The sequence below is a fragment of the Dasypus novemcinctus genome, chromosome 13 (genome assembly GCF_030445035.2).
Source record: "Dasypus novemcinctus isolate mDasNov1 chromosome 13, mDasNov1.1.hap2, whole genome shotgun sequence".
Classification (NCBI taxonomy): Eukaryota; Metazoa; Chordata; class Mammalia; order Cingulata; family Dasypodidae; genus Dasypus; species Dasypus novemcinctus.
Genome location: NC_080685.1, coordinates 91,944,734 through 91,963,046, shown reverse-complemented (window position 1 = coordinate 91,963,046; position 18,313 = coordinate 91,944,734). Strand labels below are relative to the sequence as shown.

Below are 18,313 nucleotides of genomic sequence, written 5' to 3'. Positions count from 1 at the left end.
TGGTTTAGCAGTGTTAGTTGCACACAAGCCTCTCTCCCCCATTAGACCACGAACCCCCCAAAGTTACGGGTCGTATCTTTTCCTTCTCTGTATTCCCAGAATCAGAGTAGCGTGGAGCGAGTTGGGGGATGGATGGTGAGGAGGTGAGTGAGTGGGTCCCAATACCCCGACCCAGACTCCACTCTCTCCAAGTCTGGCCTTGGCTCCTGCAGACCCAGTTAAAGAGGACTTCAAGGGTAGGGGAACCTGGAGGCCAAGCAACTAGCTGGCTTTATCTGCTTCCCGTACAGTTCCCTTTCTTTCTATAGCCCAAGCAAGTAAGAGCCGGCCCCCTGCTTTTAAGCAAGTCGGCCCTCCTCATTGCTAGACCTCCAGGAGCAGGCTCCTTTTCTAGGACCAGGCCACCCTCCTGCCAGGGGCACTGAGAAACGGCTTAATCCAAAGGATGACCTGGACCACCCGGCCTTGCTCAGAGGTGGAACCACAGCCAGGTGAGGGTCCCATGGGGAATGGCTGCCAAGAGCCACCCAGGGATACCCCAGGTGGGAGAGCAGGGCCACGGAAGCCTGGGCTCAGAGCGGACGGGGCCTCCAGGTGGAGTGGCCTGACCACCTGCATTCACCCTGAGTCCTTAAGTGATTCAGGTAGGGGACACCCCACCCCAACCCACTTCAGCTGCTCTCCCTCACCCTGTCACCGCCAGCCACGGTCAAAGCTTTGCAACCTCATATAACCCTAAAGAAATGGATGTGGAAGCAAAAGGAAGGGTTAGGGGAACACTACAGCTGTCTCCTCCTGCAGGCCGGCACAGCTGGGGGATTTCTGGCGCCCTACCTGATGGTTTGGCTCAGAGCCTTCTTGGGCTTGGATGCAGTTCCCAGGGAGTCCAGGTCCATTGGGAGGTTTCATGGACCTGACTTTGGGCCTAGGACCCCTGCTGAGGCCGTCCCGGGACAGCTCGGTGTTCCCCTCCACTCCAAGGGCTCAGGAGGCTGCAGAGGGCAGCTGGCGGGGGCATGACAAATGCCAGACCTGCAGGAGGGGGAGTCATCAGGAGACTGCCCTCCACGTTGTTTTCTCTGTCCTGGGCCCAGGACTGGCGTAATTCCCTGAAAGCAGTGCGCTTCAGCCGAATGGACCTTGCTCAGCTGGCCACAGGCTCCTCTACACTGGAGATGCTTGCCTCTTGTCTGTGTGTCCCTCTGCCATGGCTGGCCTGCTCTCATAGGAGAATGGGTCGCAGCTGGCGGCCTAGAGTAACTGCTTAAGTGACATGTGATCCAGCTGGCCCCTTCCAAGCCACAGGGACAAGTGCCCTATAGCCCGACAGTGTTCTTGTCAGTGCTCTGGCTCTTCTATGATAAATTAAGACATTGCACGCAAGAGCAGGAGAGTTTTGGCAGGTAAATCAGACAGAGAATTCTGGTACCGCATCTCTCAGTTATTTCTGTGTGCTACTTCCTGCTGTAAGGCTGAAATCAGCAGAATGAGAAAACTCCTACAAGCTGAGAAACCTTCTCATGCATTGGAGACCATGTGCCAGGCATCTGTATGTCCTAAAGGGATTGCCATGGAATCTTCTGTAAGTCAACATCTTTACTGAGCTCCTACTAAGTGCCAGGCTTTGAGGTAGACTCTAGGAATAGAGCAGACAAGATAAACTCTGTCCTCATGGAGCTTATAGTTTGCAGGAAGACATTAAATAATTGCACAGAAAATCAATTTACCTATGGTAAGTGCAACGAAGAAGAAAAACAGGTTTGCTAGAGCAGGGGTCCTTGAGTAGAATTTAACCTCCTGCCCTGGACTCTTTCCCCTTGGCTGGAGGCATCGTTTTTCCTGTGGTCTAGGGATTTCGAGGGCTGCATGTCCACACCCACAAGCATTTGTCACCAGAGCAGGATTGGGAGGTGTCTGCTTCCCACGCTACCTGCCTGGATGGGGGGATGGCAGCACTCTCTTCTTAGACATTCTGCAGCCCCCCTCCCCATGCTTGGGTGGGCTTCTCTGCAGAGAGCCTAGGTTCATGGGCAGCACCCATCTCAAGACTGTCAGGTGGAACACTGCCCGGGGACCTGCTGACCCCTGGAGCCTTCTCCCAGGACTCAGGTTGTGAGTTTCTAATCTGTAAGCAGGTGAGCCTGGGACGGAGGCAGATGCCCAAACAGGGAGAGCAGAGGCAGGTAGGCAGCCACTATGACTCCCCAGAGCTGTGGTTTTCAGTTTTTTTTAAGAAACCGAGCCTCGGTGCCGGCTGACATCTGCCCACAGGCACTGCTGTGACTGTACCAGCTCTTGGTGGCTGGTGTCCATTCTTGCCGGCCAGGCCCATGCTGGCCAGTTGTTAAATATTTCAAATGACACCCTTGCCTCTGGGACGAAAGGGGGCAGGGGCTGCTGGTCCAACAAAACCCCATCCCTGTGCGCTGGGGCAGGCGGGGAGAGCTGGGAAGGCCCATGGCCTATGGACAGAACTCAGATCGCCACAGGCGCGACCCCACTTGAGCCTCACAGGGGGACATGGAGGCCGAGAGCTCCGTGCAGAAGCGCCAAGCAGACCAGAATTGAGGCTCGAGTCATCATCCTTCCCCACCTCCAAACTGCCCAGCAGAACCACGGGCCCCAAGTGGTGTGATTAGAGGCCCTTTCCTGGGCTCCTGACTTCAGGAGCAGATCCCCCCCATCCCCCCCGCATTGTGCCGCAGCTCCCACAGGGGCTCCCGGCAGCACCAGGCATCCGGCTCCGTCCACGACCCAGATAATTCAGAGGTGGAGAGCAGCATGCAGGGCCCAGCTCCCAGCTTACGTGCACTGCCCACATGTGCTAGGAGGGGCCGGGTGGCCGGGACTTGTGCCAGCAGCCAGGACATGGGCCTTTGCTGCCAGTCTCGAGAGAGGCCAGGTCCTTCTCAGCTACCTGGAAGCCCCACCTCTGCCCTCAGCCTCTGGGGCTGGGAAGATGCTAGATCTCCTCCCTCTTCTCATCCACCTGCGAGCTCCCTCTCATCCCCATGCTGCCCGCCCGCCCTGCTAACCCCACCCCACCCCGCCCCACCCCACACGGTTCTTGTGGTACCCAGGTGCTTGGGGCTTCATTTGTGATGCAGAAATGTGTCCTGGTTGGTTATTAAGTAGCCTTGAATCTCTTCTCATGTGTGTGTCCTCCCACTCGGACAGCGTCATACCGGCTAAGGGACAGGGACTCTGATTTCTTCTACCCCTAAATTGCCTGGCAACGTGAGCTAGCCTCGGTGGTTCCAAGACGAACGCTGCTGCCACGGGGTTGCATTTGGGCATCTTGTGGCCTCACTGCTGGTGTTTCAGCTACTCGGATACTTCTGGAAAGAGCTACAGGAGAGGCAGCATGGCTTAGTGCTTAGGAGCACAGGTTCTGGCATTAGACTGCTTGAGTCCAAATCCTGGACCTGCCACTTACTACTGCGTCACCCTGGGCACATCACTCGACCCCCTTCTGTGTCTCAGAGTTCTCACTATTAAATAGGAACAGAAATAGCACCTATCTCATATAGTAGCTATGAGGATTAAATGTCTATCATGTCAAGCACTTAGAACAGCGCCTGACACGCAAGGCCTACTAATTTATTATTATTACATATTCTAATCATTTCCTGCCATTCCTAAGTTCTGTAAACAGAGCCTTATACCTCCGTGGACTCCAATCATGGATGCACCCCCAACCTAAAAATTGGCATGACGTGCTATTTCACAACCCATCTGCAGTTCTCTGAATCAGGGTTCTTAACCTTTTTTGTTCCACGGACTCCTTTGCCAGTCAGATGAAAATCCACAGACCCCTTACTAAGCCCACACTCTACTGTGTATTATTTAATAACTGTAGCACACCGCACCAACACGTCCCCACAAGAATAACGCTTTCTTGAATTTCAGTTCAAGCTCACGGACCGCTGGTTAAGAACCCCTGCTCTAAATGGTCTTATGGCTCTGGGCTTCCCCATGGGCGCTCACGGGCAAATGCTGGGTCCCTCTCAGGACTTGTTCTCTGCTGGGGGCCACGTCTTCCCATTTCATAGGAGGAGGAAGTGAGGCCTACAGAGGCCCTCCTGAGGCCGCACCGAACGCAGCGCACAGCTCGCGGGGTTCCCAGGCCCGGCGTCACGCCCACGTGAGGTCACGGGTCCTGGGCAGCGGGTACCCGGCCACTCCACCCCGGCACTTGACCGTGTGCAAAACTGCTCAAAACTCCTGGAATCACCAAACTGGGGTTTTTTCACTTGCTCTAAGCTAGAAAGTAAAACAAACGAGAGGCCTACCAGTGCCTTCCTCCCCGACCTGCACCCTTCCCACGGCTGAAAGGCAGGCAGGAGACCTGCCATTCCAGGCTCTCCACCCCCTCCAGAGGCCCCACCTGAGGCAGGACCACGAAAACACCTGCCAGCAGGTGCCGGAAGCAGGTGGCTCAGGGACCCAGCCAGGCCTGCCCTCGTCCTCCTCAGCAAATGGCTGAGCCGTCACAGAAGGGGACCCCTCTATGTGTGGAAAGTGGTCCCTGCATTTTCTGGGGCATTTTTCTTTTCAGAGTTACTGGCAAAGTCCTTTTCGTCCGTACCCAGAATCTTGGCAAGCTTCCCTCTCCGGGAGCCCTGAGGTCCGCTTTCACACACTTGCCCCGACGCGCTTGCTGTTTCTCTGGGGAGTCTCCTCCCCTGTTCAGAAGCACCAAGCCCACCGCTGCTTTATCAAACACGTAGGCACTTGGGGACACAATGACAAACAAGATAGGGTCCCTGTCTCATCAAGGGGAGCACTAGAAGAGAAAACTATGCCAGGTGTTGGGGGGAGCACAGAGAAGGGTGCACTGACGTTACAAGTGGAAACGTCCTGTAAGCTCCCTGGACCTACCAGCACCCACCTTTTCCCTCAGAAACCCACACTGTTCCAGCCGTAGGTGAATGTCGTGATCATACAAGCCCTCCTGCCTCTCTGTCCTCGCCCACGCAGCAGGCATGTGGAACCTCGGCTCTGTGGCGTGAGAAATCCACCTCCCACTCCCCACCGCAGCGTGCCAGGCGGACCCCAGCAGCCGGCTGTCATCCACGTCACACTGGGGACAGAGCCAGGGGATGAGGCTGATAACGTGGGGCTTGTGGACTGGAAGCTGATGGGATGACGATAATGGATTACGGTGACCCAGATTTCCTGAGACTAGAACAGGAAAAAATAAAAAAAGGCCTGAAATTTAGTATCAGGAAATCAGCTGAATGAGAAAAACAACTTCCTATGGCAGGTACCGGAGTCTGAGGTGAGTGATTTGAGCTCAGCTGGAGCCTTTCAAGATTTAACTCTCACGCAGGAAGCTGTATGTGTAATGGAAAGAGCTTGCGTTTTTGGAGTTGGATAACGTCAGGTGGGGGTCTCGCCCTTGGTAACCCCCTTTCTCATGTTACTTTATTGAATGGGCCAATCTTTCGGTTTGACAGCCAGTGCAGTGTCTGGCATATGCTCTCTCCCCACCTTCTCTGCCTCTGAGACTGTAGCCCCACACATAGCAGGGATCCAAACAGCCTGAGTCACGATGTGCGGCATCCTGAACCAGAAAGGACGGGTAAATGGGTCAGGGGAGGGTGGGGGTGAGAGCACAGCGGCTCTCCCGCTGCCCGCCACGGGTTATGGGTAGGCCTGCTTGCAGACAGGGCAATGGTTGCGACAACCCCTCCAAGTCTCGCCCGGCCCCCTGTTCAGAGCTTCCGTTTGTCCCCTCCACCCCTCACAGTTGCCGCGGCAGCTCTGTCGCTGTCGGCCTGCCCCCAGCCCCCACAGGCTATTCATGCACAAAGCCTTCCATTCTCCAAGGCTGGATGGAGTCGGCCCCTCCATCCTCCTGCCACATCCTGATGGGAGCCACGAGGCTGCCAGGCAGGTGCAGTGTCTTCCACCTGGATGTCCCTGTGCTCAGGCAGTCTCTTCCAATACTTCATGGACGGGAAAGGGAGAAGCAGTTAGGCTCTGTGACCCAGCTTGCCTGGAGGCCATAAGGTCTGCAACAGTGAAGACCACAGCATCTCTGTATCCCCCACTCTAGCTCACAGAGTTAAAAACACAGGGTTTTGAATGAGGCCAGATAACACAAGGTTTGGCATGCTCTACTAAAGAGCATGGGCTTCGCTCTGCAAGCAGAGGGGAGCCCGTGATGGCTGTGGGATACAGGAGTGATTTGTCCCTGGCAGCTGTATACAGGGTACACAGAGGGGAGCAACGGGGTGGACACTGGTCAGGGACCTCCTGGGGCATCCAGGTGAGAGATGTGCACCTGACATTGGGTAGGACGGGAGACAGAGAGGACCAACACCTGTGACACAGTGGAGGTGGAACCCACAGTGACAGACTGGATGTAAGGGGGGTAGGGGGAGACCTGCTGAGGTTTCAAAAGTGGGGACTAGGAGGGTGGGGCTGCCTGTAACAGAGACAGGGAGAGAAGTCAGTTATGGGCAAAGGAATGGAGTTTGGTTCTGAACATATTAAATTGTAGGTAGCTGAGGAGTACCTATTGGCTGTAGAAAGTTTTGCTCTAGAACCAGAAGAGAATGGGAGATTTAGGCTCGGGAGTGATAAGCTAAAGCCTGGGGACAAGAAAGGAGAGGAGTGACCAGCACATCCTCAAGGCTTCAGGACTCAAACCTGAAGTTTTCTGCCACTACTTCTTTTCTTCCTCCTGGCTCTGCAATGTTCCTGATTCCTGGGCAATTTGTCCTGGTCCTACGGTCCCCAGGTATATGTTCCCCCTGCTTTCAGATGGATAAATTGGGCCACCAGAAGAGGAAACCCTGGATGAGGACAGGCCTGGTTTCTCCACAAGGGGACCCCGAGACCTGAAAGCATGCCAAGGTTTGGGCCACTTGGCGAGTTGAGGGCAGAGAGAAGGTCACGCAGGTGGCCAGGTACCAAGGCTGTGCTTATTGGTGCCTCCCCTGCCAGCTCACTGCCTGGGAAGCTGGATCCAGAGCCTGTCTGGCAGTGTAAAATGAGAGCTGGGGTTCAGGTTTGCTTCTGGCCTATAAACTTTCTTCCTTTCTCCCCTAAACTCCTTGGATGGATGGATGTTGCCCCAAATGGTAACTGGAATTGCTTTACAGGAAAACGCCAGAAGCTGAGTCAGCCATAAATAGTCCGAACTAGTGAAGATGAAAGGGTGGGTGGTGGGTGGGTGGGGATTCTAGAACACAAGGGTGAGGGAAGGGCTGGGCCAGGCAGCGTCTGAATGAGGATGCCTTAAATAAGTGCCGGGGGTCCTGGAGGAGGGGACTCACGGGAGGGGGAATGGCCCCACTGTCAGCCACGCATTCAAGCCCTCCTCCTGTCCCCACCCAAGCAAAGTCCTTAAAATTCAGAGAACTTGGGGGCCAATGTTTAAAATCCCTACACTGCCATGAGAAACTGGTGGAAAGGGTCTCCGTGTAAAGAGGTGAGGGACTCTCAGAGTGGAAAGGACAGACAGACTCTCATCACCAAAGTCACTGCTGAGCAAAAGCAGCTGAGGTACTTGAGGCTGGAGAGTTGGAGGGCCCTGGCCACCCACAGCCCCTTAGTTAATCGCTTGAGCTGGGACGAGAAGCCAGGACTGGACTTACAGTTCTTTGCTTCTCCCAATACATCATGTGACAGTCAAGATCTCGGGCCCTGAAATAGGAGCTCAGCACCTTGCAGGCTAGTAGCAGAGTGTAACAGGGAAAGCTCTGAGCAGGGAGGGATTCGGTGACCTGAGCCCTCTGTTCTGTCTCTACATGGCCATGCGACTACAGACAAACACTTTTACATCTCTAGGCTTCCATCTCCAGCCTAGGAACCTCTCAGGAATCTGTGACAAATGCTCATCTTGCACTGCCATTGGATTAATCAATCAATTACTAAATACCTCCTGAACAGGTGGATCCTAGATGTTCTATATCAAAATTGCCTGCAGTGAATGTGCAAAAGGCAGATTCCAGGGCCCCACTGCCCACACTTCAGGAACCAGTAGGTCCAGCTAGGGCCCCTGACTCTCCACTTTCAATATACTCCCTCAGGAATTCTGAGGCAGGTGGCTGGGGCCACCCTTTGAGGAACACCAGTGCTACGGAGGAACCGTTGAAGTGCTGTGTAAGGGAAAGCATCTGTCTCCAAAGTGCTCAGAGTCTAGTTGGGGAGATAGGACCCAGTTCCAGTAACAACATCCTCTAAGTGACAGATGAAGGAGAGGCACAGAATGTGGAAAGAGAAAGAGGTTACCGGCCCTTCACCAAGAAGACATGAGCAGAACTTCAAGAAGAGGCTGGTGCAGAGAAGTTGATAGGAAGAGGCTGGGCAAGGGCAGCTACTTGGTCACCACAACCTGTTTCCTCTTCCACCTGAGCTTGCAGCTGTACTTCCCAGCCTCCCTGCGGTTAGAGGTGGCCACCTGACTGAGAGCTGGCCAATGGCAGGCAGGTGTAAGTAACACACCATTTCCAGGCCTGGCCTATAAAAACATGTGTTACCCCGAGCCCCCACCTGCCCACTTAACTTTACTTATAAGAGAAATAAACTTGTATTATGCCAAACAACTGCAAATTCAGGGTTGATTGTAAACAAGTTCATCCTGATTAATACAGCAGGCAAGAGAGAAGATCCAGCAAACTAAACTCAACCAGCATCTGGGCAGTGCCTGCTTTGGGCTACACCTGAAGAGGATGCCATTTCTGATCTTACAGTGCTTACGATCTCAGCAGGGAACAGCAGCCCTGGAAATTACCAGATAAGGCATCAGGCCGTGGAATGCATACAGAGGACATCCCTAAAAGAAAGGAAGGGCATCAGGTGGCTGCGCTAGCATGACAAGGTTTTGAGATTTGTCTTGAGTTGTGGAGACCTCTGAGTTAGCCTTAAAAAATAGTTCAAAGGTCCAATGGTTCTGAAGGCTTCTAATTGTATTTTTATTGCTCAGACAAACTTGGAGCTGACTTATTTTTAGTATTCCTTTCTTTTCGCTCATGCCAAGAAGGTCAGGGGCAGGTGCTGCGCCTGAGGCCTGGGTGTGCCTGCTCTTGGCAGGTTGCTGGGTATTTCCCTGGCTGATCCCAGGCCCTCAGGCTTGGCTGATGGCCCCGGCAGTACCACAGAGGCCCTGTCCTGGGAGGGGTCAACTGGCCAGGCAAGAGGAAATGGGACAAGTACAGGAATGGAACAGAGAATAGCCTGGTACCCTGACCTCTATCTGAGACCCCCTTCCTTTTCACATTTTCCTTGAGTTTTCCAGGAAGCAGTGGGGTCACCGTAGAACAAAAAAGGACTGTGCCTGTGTTGGGGGGAGGGGGAGGGATGGGAGAGTGTTTCACAAGCACTTAAGTGTAATATTTAACCATAGAAACAGTCAACCTTGCATCCTCCGTATCCACAAAGAAAACCCATTTGAAGGAACCTCTGCAGCAAGAGGTACAGAGGTATTTTAGGATAGACATCAAGAAGAACTTAAACGTGTTTGAAGTAGTAAGCTTCTGGAACTGGTGAGGGGGCCTCCTACTAAAGCTGGTTCACGTGCTCTAGGGAGTGGAGGGGGTGGTAATGACCTTTCAGTGTCTTTCCATTTTGTAGACGAGGAAACAGGCTGGGAGAGTCTCAGGCCTACAGAATGCCAGAGGACCAAGAAGAGCACTGGACAAAGAGCCTGGCCGGGGGGTGCTAGCACTGCCTCTGCCCGGCCAGGTGTGTGGCCTGGGGAAGCCTTCCACCGCCCTGGGTTTCCCCATCTGAATGCGAGGCGGCTAGGCTGGGCCTGCCGGCTGTGGCCTCCACACCAGCAGGCTTGCCATGCCCCAGGGCCCTGGGGGCGCTCCCGAGCCCCCCGGCCGGAGCCTGTTTCACAGGCAGAGCGAACCCCCCCGCCGGAGCCTGTTTCACAGGCAGAGCGAACTCGGAGTGCCCGAGCCCCTGCTCAGACGCCAAAATCCTAAACTGCCGCCATCTGTAGGCGTTTGGGAAACGGATGGGGAAACTCACGGGGATCCGAAACAGGAGCAGATGGGAGGGATGGCCTGAGGGCGCGGCCTGGCCTCCCTGTCACCAGCCCTCCACGCCGCGAACCCCGCCTTTTGTGGGACTGAAGCAGACCCGGGTCTGCCCTGCCAGGCACATGGGAGCTCCCCCTCAGCCACCACAAGCCCCATTTTGACGCACACAACCCCGGAGAACAGTACTAATTCCACCCAGCCAAGGGGGAAAGCACCCGGAGGGCCCCACCGCAGCTCCTGAAACCGTGCCTGGCGCGCTCAGAACCAGCTCCCCTGCCCTCCTCAGACCAGGGAGGCCGCCCCGGAGCGGCCATTTTCTAAAGGCGAGTCCAAGCTACGGGCCGGGGCCCTCCGCGGTTTCTGCACCTCTCCGACCTTCGGGCCCCTCCTCTCCGTAGATGGAGGCCCTCCCCCACCCTCCCGCACCCCAGGGCCCAGAGCAGCCGAGGAGCCCCTCGGAGGCCAGGCCAGTGACGCCTCCAGACGGGGCACCCGCCCAGCAGCGAGGCCCCCCCACAGCTCCGCGCGGCCTGACAGGAGCAGCAGACACGGGGTGTTCTGGGGAGTCTATTTATAGACCTGCCTCGGCCTTTTCCAAAGGGGGGCCCCAGTCTCTCTGCGACCAGGAAACACAGAAACTCCTTCCCCTGGAGACAGGAAAGAGGAATTCTCTTGGGAGTTCAGATAGGATCTCTCTTTGGGTAGGTAAAAAAAGCATTGTTTGGGGTCAGAATGGGGTTGGGTTAGGGCAGATCTTGAAAACCCCTCCCAGGCGTGGCTCCACGGCTGAAGAGAGCTGACGACATTTTATTAAAGGGGGAAAAGCCCTTGGAAGCACGAAAGACTCTGGAACACGCCATGAAGCTTCCCCGGCTCCTAGGTCAGCCATGACACCTCTTTGCAGCCTGCTCCTTCCTCACCAGCCAGGCCCACGCAGCGCTTGTTTACCTGCCCCTCCCTCCCTCAGACCCTGAGAGCCCCGCTCGGTCACGGCTTTTCCCAAGCTACCGCTGGGCAGAGGCCAGGTGGGAGAGGGGCCACGCCCACTGCCCTTCCTTCTCTGCCCTTAGGGTCCTGTCTGGGGCTCCACAAAATGAGTTCCTGGGAAAGGATTCCCGCCCTCTGGGGGATTTTAGGCTGGAGCAAAACAAGGCAGGGAGAGGTGCAGAGGCCGTGTACCAATGGACTCAAGACACAGACACTGCAGAGTGACTTTCTGTTGGAGCCAAACCAGAGGTGTATTTTCTGGCGAGTGATGCTAGGAAGGGGAGTTTGGGGCCAACATTAAGAGAGAAGGCTGTTCAGGCCAAGAAACAAGTCCAACCTCTCCCTCCCCAGAGTATTTGCTAGTAGGATAGTTCTCTATCTCCCAAGAAATATCAGAAACAGCTACCTTTTTCATTTGCCAAGGAAAAGAAATCCCAGTTTTATGGCGCCTGTTCCTCCACCCACTTATGCAAAGAGCTCACCTTCTGGCTGGCGATGAGAGGCTAGCTCAGCAGCTCAACTTTGTTTTAAAAACAGGAACCATTTCCTTCCCAGGCAACAACAAAACTCTCTAGCGCAATGGTTCTCCACCTTGGCTGAGTATAGAATTACCTGCGGATCTTTTCAAAATCCTGACGCCCACCCAGGCTGTACCCCAGATCAATTCAGACTCCCCGAGAAGGCGGCCCAGGGGCCAGTAGTTTCTGAAGCTCTCCAGGAGATGCCACTGTGCAGCTCAGGCTGAGAACACTGGTGAAAAGAGTCCACACAGCTGAGGTGCCAGTGGGTGGGAGGGGGCTCTGCACAACGAGGTGAAGAATCCTAAGGGAGACTGACCCCCTCCCCTTTGCAGCCACACTCTTCTGCATTGGCCCTACCTAAAGCCAGGGAAGAGGCTGCACCCTGCTCCCCCTGCCCCTTCCAGCCTCAGGAGGAGGTACCCCAGAAAACAGCTGCTGTCTCCGGGGGCCTGTTTTAGTTGATTCCTTGAAACACTAAAAGCAAAACCTCTCGTTAGGTTCTCGGGCATCCTCTCACAGTTGAAAGATCCCGTGCATTTGCCTGGCGGATGTCAAAACCCAGCCAAGGCAGGGCCTCCAGGTAGGATGAATTATTAACTCTGGAGGCCCCAGAATCAGGGTGAGAGAAGTTTGGGGTTAATTTCAGTCAGATTAATGATGAGCTTGCCACACACCTGTGAAACTGAACAGCTCACTTCTGTCCACTAACAGTTCCTTTGACCTGGCTTGGGGCCCTCTCATGCAAATAAGACAAACACACACAGCTCTGCCACCGGCTGTGCAGCCAGCCAGGAGGGTGTGGCCGGGGGCCCAGGCTGCTGGGCGTTGAGAGGTGGCACCTTTCGGGAAACACACAACCGCGCCAGATAAGGCACACCAGCACCCCTCAAGCGGCAGGTCCTCCACCCGAGGCTACCCACCCCAACCCAGCAAGTTAAACTAGCAGTGAGCAGGAAGATGACCACAGCCCACGAGGGATGTTTTAGGTTGCTCCAATAAACACCCTGGACTTCTGCAAAGTTACGGACTGTGTTTTAAGATGGTTTCTGGCCGCTCGCCCTGGACAGGAAAACGGAAGTCTCAACCTATGAATGCTCATCCTGTTGAGGGACTGGGTGCCGTCCGCTTTCCACCCAGAACTTCTAAGCTTGGATGTGGGTGAAAAGGGAAGAGCCGTTGCCCTGGCCCCCTCTCCGGCACAGGTGAACGTGCACCAAATCCTAGAGAGCCGTTTTCAAAGGGTCGGGGGACAGGCTGCCTAGGTGACTGCCGGTCCCCGGAGGGCCTCGGATCCCACCCTTGACCTGCTCAACAGGGTCCCGAGGGCACCTGCTGTCCACTCAGGAGCAGGGACACACGGCCTTGCCTGCTGGCCAGGGGCAAGGCTCCCCTCTAGAGCCCCGCAGTTATCCACCCCCCACACCAAATGAAAGCCTCTGGGGGGGGGGTATTTTTACCTTTGCAGGGTGCTTGCTCTGCACATTCTTAAAGAAGGTGGTCTTAGCAGTGAAGAAGCAGTCTTCCAGCTCCTCCTCCAGGCTGCAGTACCCACTGCTCATGCTGCTGTCCACCGTCATCTAGCCTGGAGCCCCCGGCCCGCGGCAGCCAGCGCAGCGGGGGAGAGGCCGGGCTCGGGCCGGCTCCGCGAGCGGTGGGCGCAGTGCGGACCCCGCTCCAGGCTCGCGCGGGGCGAGCTCCCACCCCGGGCCGGCTCAGCCTCCGCAGGGAGCGGGCTGCTTACGGGGCCAGGCGCAGCCAGCGCGGGTCTGCTCCGATTCCCGTCCCGGTCCCCTTGCCCGCGCGCCGCGCGCGCCTCTCTCCCGCTCGCCGTCACCTGCGGCTTCAGGTCCCGGCGCGCCCGCTCCCTCCCCGCGCGCAGCGTGCAGAGCGCCGTCTCCACACTCCCCCGCCCGCCCCAAGCACAGCTCAGTGAGGAGTTCCGAAGCCACTTCCTCTCGCAAGGTTCCTCAAAGCCGGGCCCCAGCGGTGGCGACGCCCCTCCCCCGCCCCGGGCCTGCGCCTCCCCACAGGCCTGCGTGCCACAGGGACCCCCACCCCGCACACAGGACCCCGGCGCACGTGGACGACGGCACCAGAGGTCAGATCGGGGTCCTGGGGAGGTCTGAAAGAGGATGGACGTGAGGGGGGAAATTCCCGCTGTCCTTTCTTCAGGCCCCCTCCTCCTGGGAACACCCTTTCTCTCAGCACAAGGTGGCTGGGGTTCCCCAGGTAGAACGTGCTCGAAGGGCCACGGCATCCCTCCTGCCTTCTCCCCTCTCCACCTTCCCATCACCCCCTTAACTGGGTGAAGGAGCTGCTCAATCAGAGCAGGGAGAGAAGCAACTGGAGATGAAGAAAGCCATGCCTGGCTTGCCTGGGGGAAGCAGCAATATTTTAACTTGGAAATGCGAAGAAAACTGCGGGGTTCCCACGAGCACATGCAAATCATATGTAAAGTTTGGGCAACCTGGAGAGCCTGCCTGTCTCCCACTCACAGACCTCGGCCTTCAGGAAACCACAGGGTACTAATGGGTCGCAGGTATCACCCAGTTTCATGCGTGCATTTTCCTGACAGGCCAAGGAGGGTCTTTGCCAGATTCGTGTGTTCCTAACATCTAGGATGGCTCATTTACGTTTTCTACAGTGGGATGAAGGAATGTGTTCCCTGGTCTAGGAGTGAATCCTTCAACGCAGTTCGGGCAAAACCCTCACAACTTCTTGGACCATATTTGCACAATAGTAGTTTTGGCTACCTTTGCTTGAACAACCACGGTATGTGCCAGTCTGTCATTTAATTTTCCCGATAGCCTCAAGAAAGAGACTATGATTCCCATTTTATGGATGAGGAAACTGAGACTGATATTCAGTAGGCCACGACGTTGCCCGTCCTTGTGCCTTAGTGTGATGTGCAGTCCCTCAGTGGAGATGGGCTATTTTGGTGGGCACTTATGTATCTTTAAAATAGGGAGGCCTGGTATCCCAGGAAAAGAAAACAAAGCCCCTGGCGTTGCTAGGGCCTCTTGCTCACAGAGTCTAATGGCCTATGGACCCCAGGAATGTCATGAAGTGCGGCTGAGAGGGGTGACCAGGACCCCTTTTCTGAAACAACCCAGTCCTGGGGAGGCACACGTGGGGTGCAGCTCCCAGACACCAAGCTGCCAATTCCGTTTCAAGCTCCGGTTACTTTTATGAGGAACGCTCTCTCTGCCCACCTTAGCCAAATCTGTCAGTGCTGAGGAGGGTTTCAAACTGCAGCCCAACTTGGTTCCCTCCTCCCACGCAGTCTTTTTCCCAGAAGCCTGTGGGTGCCTGGCAGGCACAAGCACCACAGAGCTGAGAGCACCCCAACTGGCCATCCTCTGCTTGGAGAACTGTCAGTCCCAGTAGCTGCTTCCTCCTCTGGCAGGCAGATAATAAGTGGAGGCAGACGACCAAGGCTGGGAGCCTGGGGTAAGCTATGGGGTGTTTGGGAGGACAAAGTCCTCACAATTGAAGAGTTGAAGGAAGGTCCTGGCTTAGTTTGGAGCACTCTGTTCTTCAAATGGGTATTTTAGAGGCTGATTTGGGTGGTTTAGGCAGAGAAAGCTGGTCCTGGCTTCGGCTGCATGTCCAGTCTAATGCCAGGTAATGAGTGCTGTGCGAAGGGTCTCTGTGGGATCCCTGGGCTGTCATAACAGCATACCTGCTTTGTCCAGCCAGCGAAGAAACACAGCGTTCTTTACAAAAGGAGCCTCCTTGCTCAGTGGGAATCCAATACTTAAGGAAAAAACAGGCCCCAGATCCTCTGAGGCCACACCATGTCCTTGGTGTCCTGTGGAGACCTCTACAAAGCAACTGCAGTGCTACACTTTCAAAATGTGCAGTCATCAAATACGGCTAATAAGAACCATTTCAAACACCAAGCCAGAGTACCCAGGAGTCAGCATGAGGCTCTCCTCGTGAGCAACACTGTAGATGCCAGACCTGGTTAGAAAAAGTTCTAAGGGACACTGTGTTCTTTTTAGGGTGCTGCTCTATGCCATTCCAAGTATGGAAACTTGATACCCTAATAGGGCTTTTCAAAATCTCCTTTAACATCCATTATCTCCCTTTGGCTACTCTGTAATCTTGAGTGAAGGTATGATCCCCATTTTACAGATGAGGAAGCTGAGGGAAGTAACTTGTTCCATCACAGCTCATTACTTCCAAAGTCTCTTCAGTCCTTGCTAAAGTCTTTTCCCCACCGCATCCCACCTGCCAGTGAAGCTAGGCCTCATGCTTGGAAGGAAGATACGCAGAAGTAGTCAGGAAAGCAGACACTGCCCTGGTTGAGACCCTAGGTCTAGAGGAAATCTGCAAAGGTCACATACAACACAGCAAGGTGGTCAGTTTCCAGGAGGAACAATCCAAATTAAAGGCCCAGGGTCTCAGAGAGAGGAAGACTGGACTCCTCTTCAGGGGCCAGTGTGCAGCTCATCCCTGTGAAAACTCAGAAGTGGTGATAACTCTCCCTGGGGAAAGGAGGAGCAAGCATGGAAGAGCCTGAGCAATAGCCTTTTAAACCTGTGAAAGGTGGAAGTGGATTTGGCTCAACGGATAGAGTGTCCATCTACCACATGGGAAATCCAGGGTTCAAACCCAGGGCCTCCTGACATGTGTGGTGAGCTGGCCCATGTGGTGATGTGTGCAAGGAGTGCCCTGCCACTCGGGTGTCCCCCGCATAGGGGAGCCCCATGCACAAGGAGTGTACCCTGCAAGGAGAGCCACCCCATGCGAAAAAAGTACAGCCCGCCCAGGAGTGGGTCTCACACAGAGACCTGACTCAGCGAGATGACACAACAAAAAGAGACGCAGATTCCTGGTGCCGCTGATAAGAATGCAAGCGGACAGAGAAGAACACACAGCGAATGGACACAGAGAGCAGGTGGGAGTTGCGGGGAAGTGGAGAGAAATAAGTAAAAAATAAATCTTTAAAAAAAAAAAATTAAGCCTGTGAAAGGTGATCACACAAAGGATGGTGGGATAGTTTGAATTTTGTGAATCCAAAAAGATTATATTCTTAACCAAATCTATTCCTGTGGGTTTTGTGCCCTTTGATTGCATCAGAGTCCCTTTAGAGCACTTGATTAGATGACTGTTGCCTGGACTGCACCAGTGAGGCATGAGCCAGTTTGGGTCCCCACCTTCTTGCTGGGTCTGATATAAACAGAAACACAGAGAGAAAGGAAGCTGCCATATTTGATCCTATCACATGAGGGAGGACTCCAGGTTCGCCGGCAGCTGCAGAAAGGCAGAGAAGCCCTGAGAGACTGAGAGGGGAGGCCCAGAAAGAGACAAGCCCTGTGCCTGGTTGCCCACAGCAGAGCCCTGGGAGATGGTAGATTCTGGAGGGGAAGGCAGAGACCACGGCAGAGACCACAGCCGCCATCTTGCTCCACCACGTGGCAGCACACCAGGATCACCCGTAGCTGATAGTGGTGAGAAAGCACCTCTGATGGTGTCTTTTTTTTTTTAAGATTTATTTTTTTATTTTATCCCCCCCCCCCCTGCATTGTCTGCTCTCTGTGTCCATTCACTGCGTGTGCTTCTGTGTCTGTTTGTATTCTTGTCAGTGGTGCTGGGAATCTGTGTCTCTTCTCGTTGCATCATATTGCTGTGTCAGCTCTCCGTGTGTGTGGCACCACTCCTGGGCAGGCTGCACTTTTTTCACGCTGGGCGATTCTCCTTATGGGGCACACTCTTTGCGCATGGGGCTCCTCTACGTGGGGGACAGCCCTACGTGGCACAGCACTCCTTGTGCGCATCAGTACTGTGCATGGGCCAGCTCACCACACAGGTCAGGAGGCCCTGGGTTTGAACCCTGGACCTTCCATGTGGTAGGCGGATGCTCTCTCAATCAGCCAAATCCGCTTCCCTGATGGTGCCTTCATTTGGACATTCCTTGGCCTTGGGACTGTAAGCATTTACCCCAAATAAACCCCCTTTATAAAAGCCACACATTTCTGGTACTTTGCATTGACAGCCCTATGGCAAAGTAAGACCCAAATTGGTGCCAAGAGAGTGAAGTCATGCTGGTTGCAATTATCAAAAATGTTGGGATGGATTTATAAATGGATAAAGGGTATTTTGGGGAGGAATTGTGAGATGCTTGATAGAAAAGGCCTAGATTGCTTTGAAGAGACTGTTGGTAGGAATTTGGACCCTAGAGTTATTTCCAATGAGGCCTTAGACGGAAAATGATGATTGTGACTGGAAGGAAGGCAATCCTTGCTTTAAAGTGGCAGAGAACCTGGCAAAATTTACTCCTGATGTTAGATGGAAGGCAGAATTTGGAAAATGATGAATTTGGACATTTAGTTGAGGAGATTTCCAAATTAAATGTGGAAAATGTGGCCTGGCTTCCCCTTGCAGCTTCTAGCAAAATGCATGAGGAAAGACATAAGCTGACAACTAAACTGTTGGTACAAAGAAACCAGAGTTTGATTATTTGGGAAATTCCAAGCTTCCGGAAAACAAGCCCCTGGAGGATAGTGCCCATGTGAGGACTTAACTGAACTTGGAAACAGGCAGTCATTTCAGTGCAAGTCAGGACTGGAAATGCAGCTATCCCAGAAGGACTTGTGGAAAGTCTTACTGTCTGATGGCTTGGACCCCTGTTTTGCATGCAAAACTGACAAGTTATTTGTGAGACCTTTATGAATGAAACCACCGTCAGCTTGGAAAAGAGGGACAGGGAGGGGACAGATAGAAGGAAAAATGACTTCAGGAGGCAAACCATGGACACTGAGGTCTGGACTTGGGACATCTTGGGCCAGGAGAGGGATC

At 54.4% G+C, this 18,313-nt stretch overlaps 1 protein-coding gene across 1 annotated transcript in view; it reads right to left on the bottom strand.

The window, feature by feature from the left end:
• Positions 1–18,313, bottom strand: part of RASSF5 (Ras association domain family member 5) — a 74,483-nt gene that overhangs the window by 17,867 nt on the left and 38,303 nt on the right. The gene's annotated exons all lie outside the window — the stretch shown is intronic.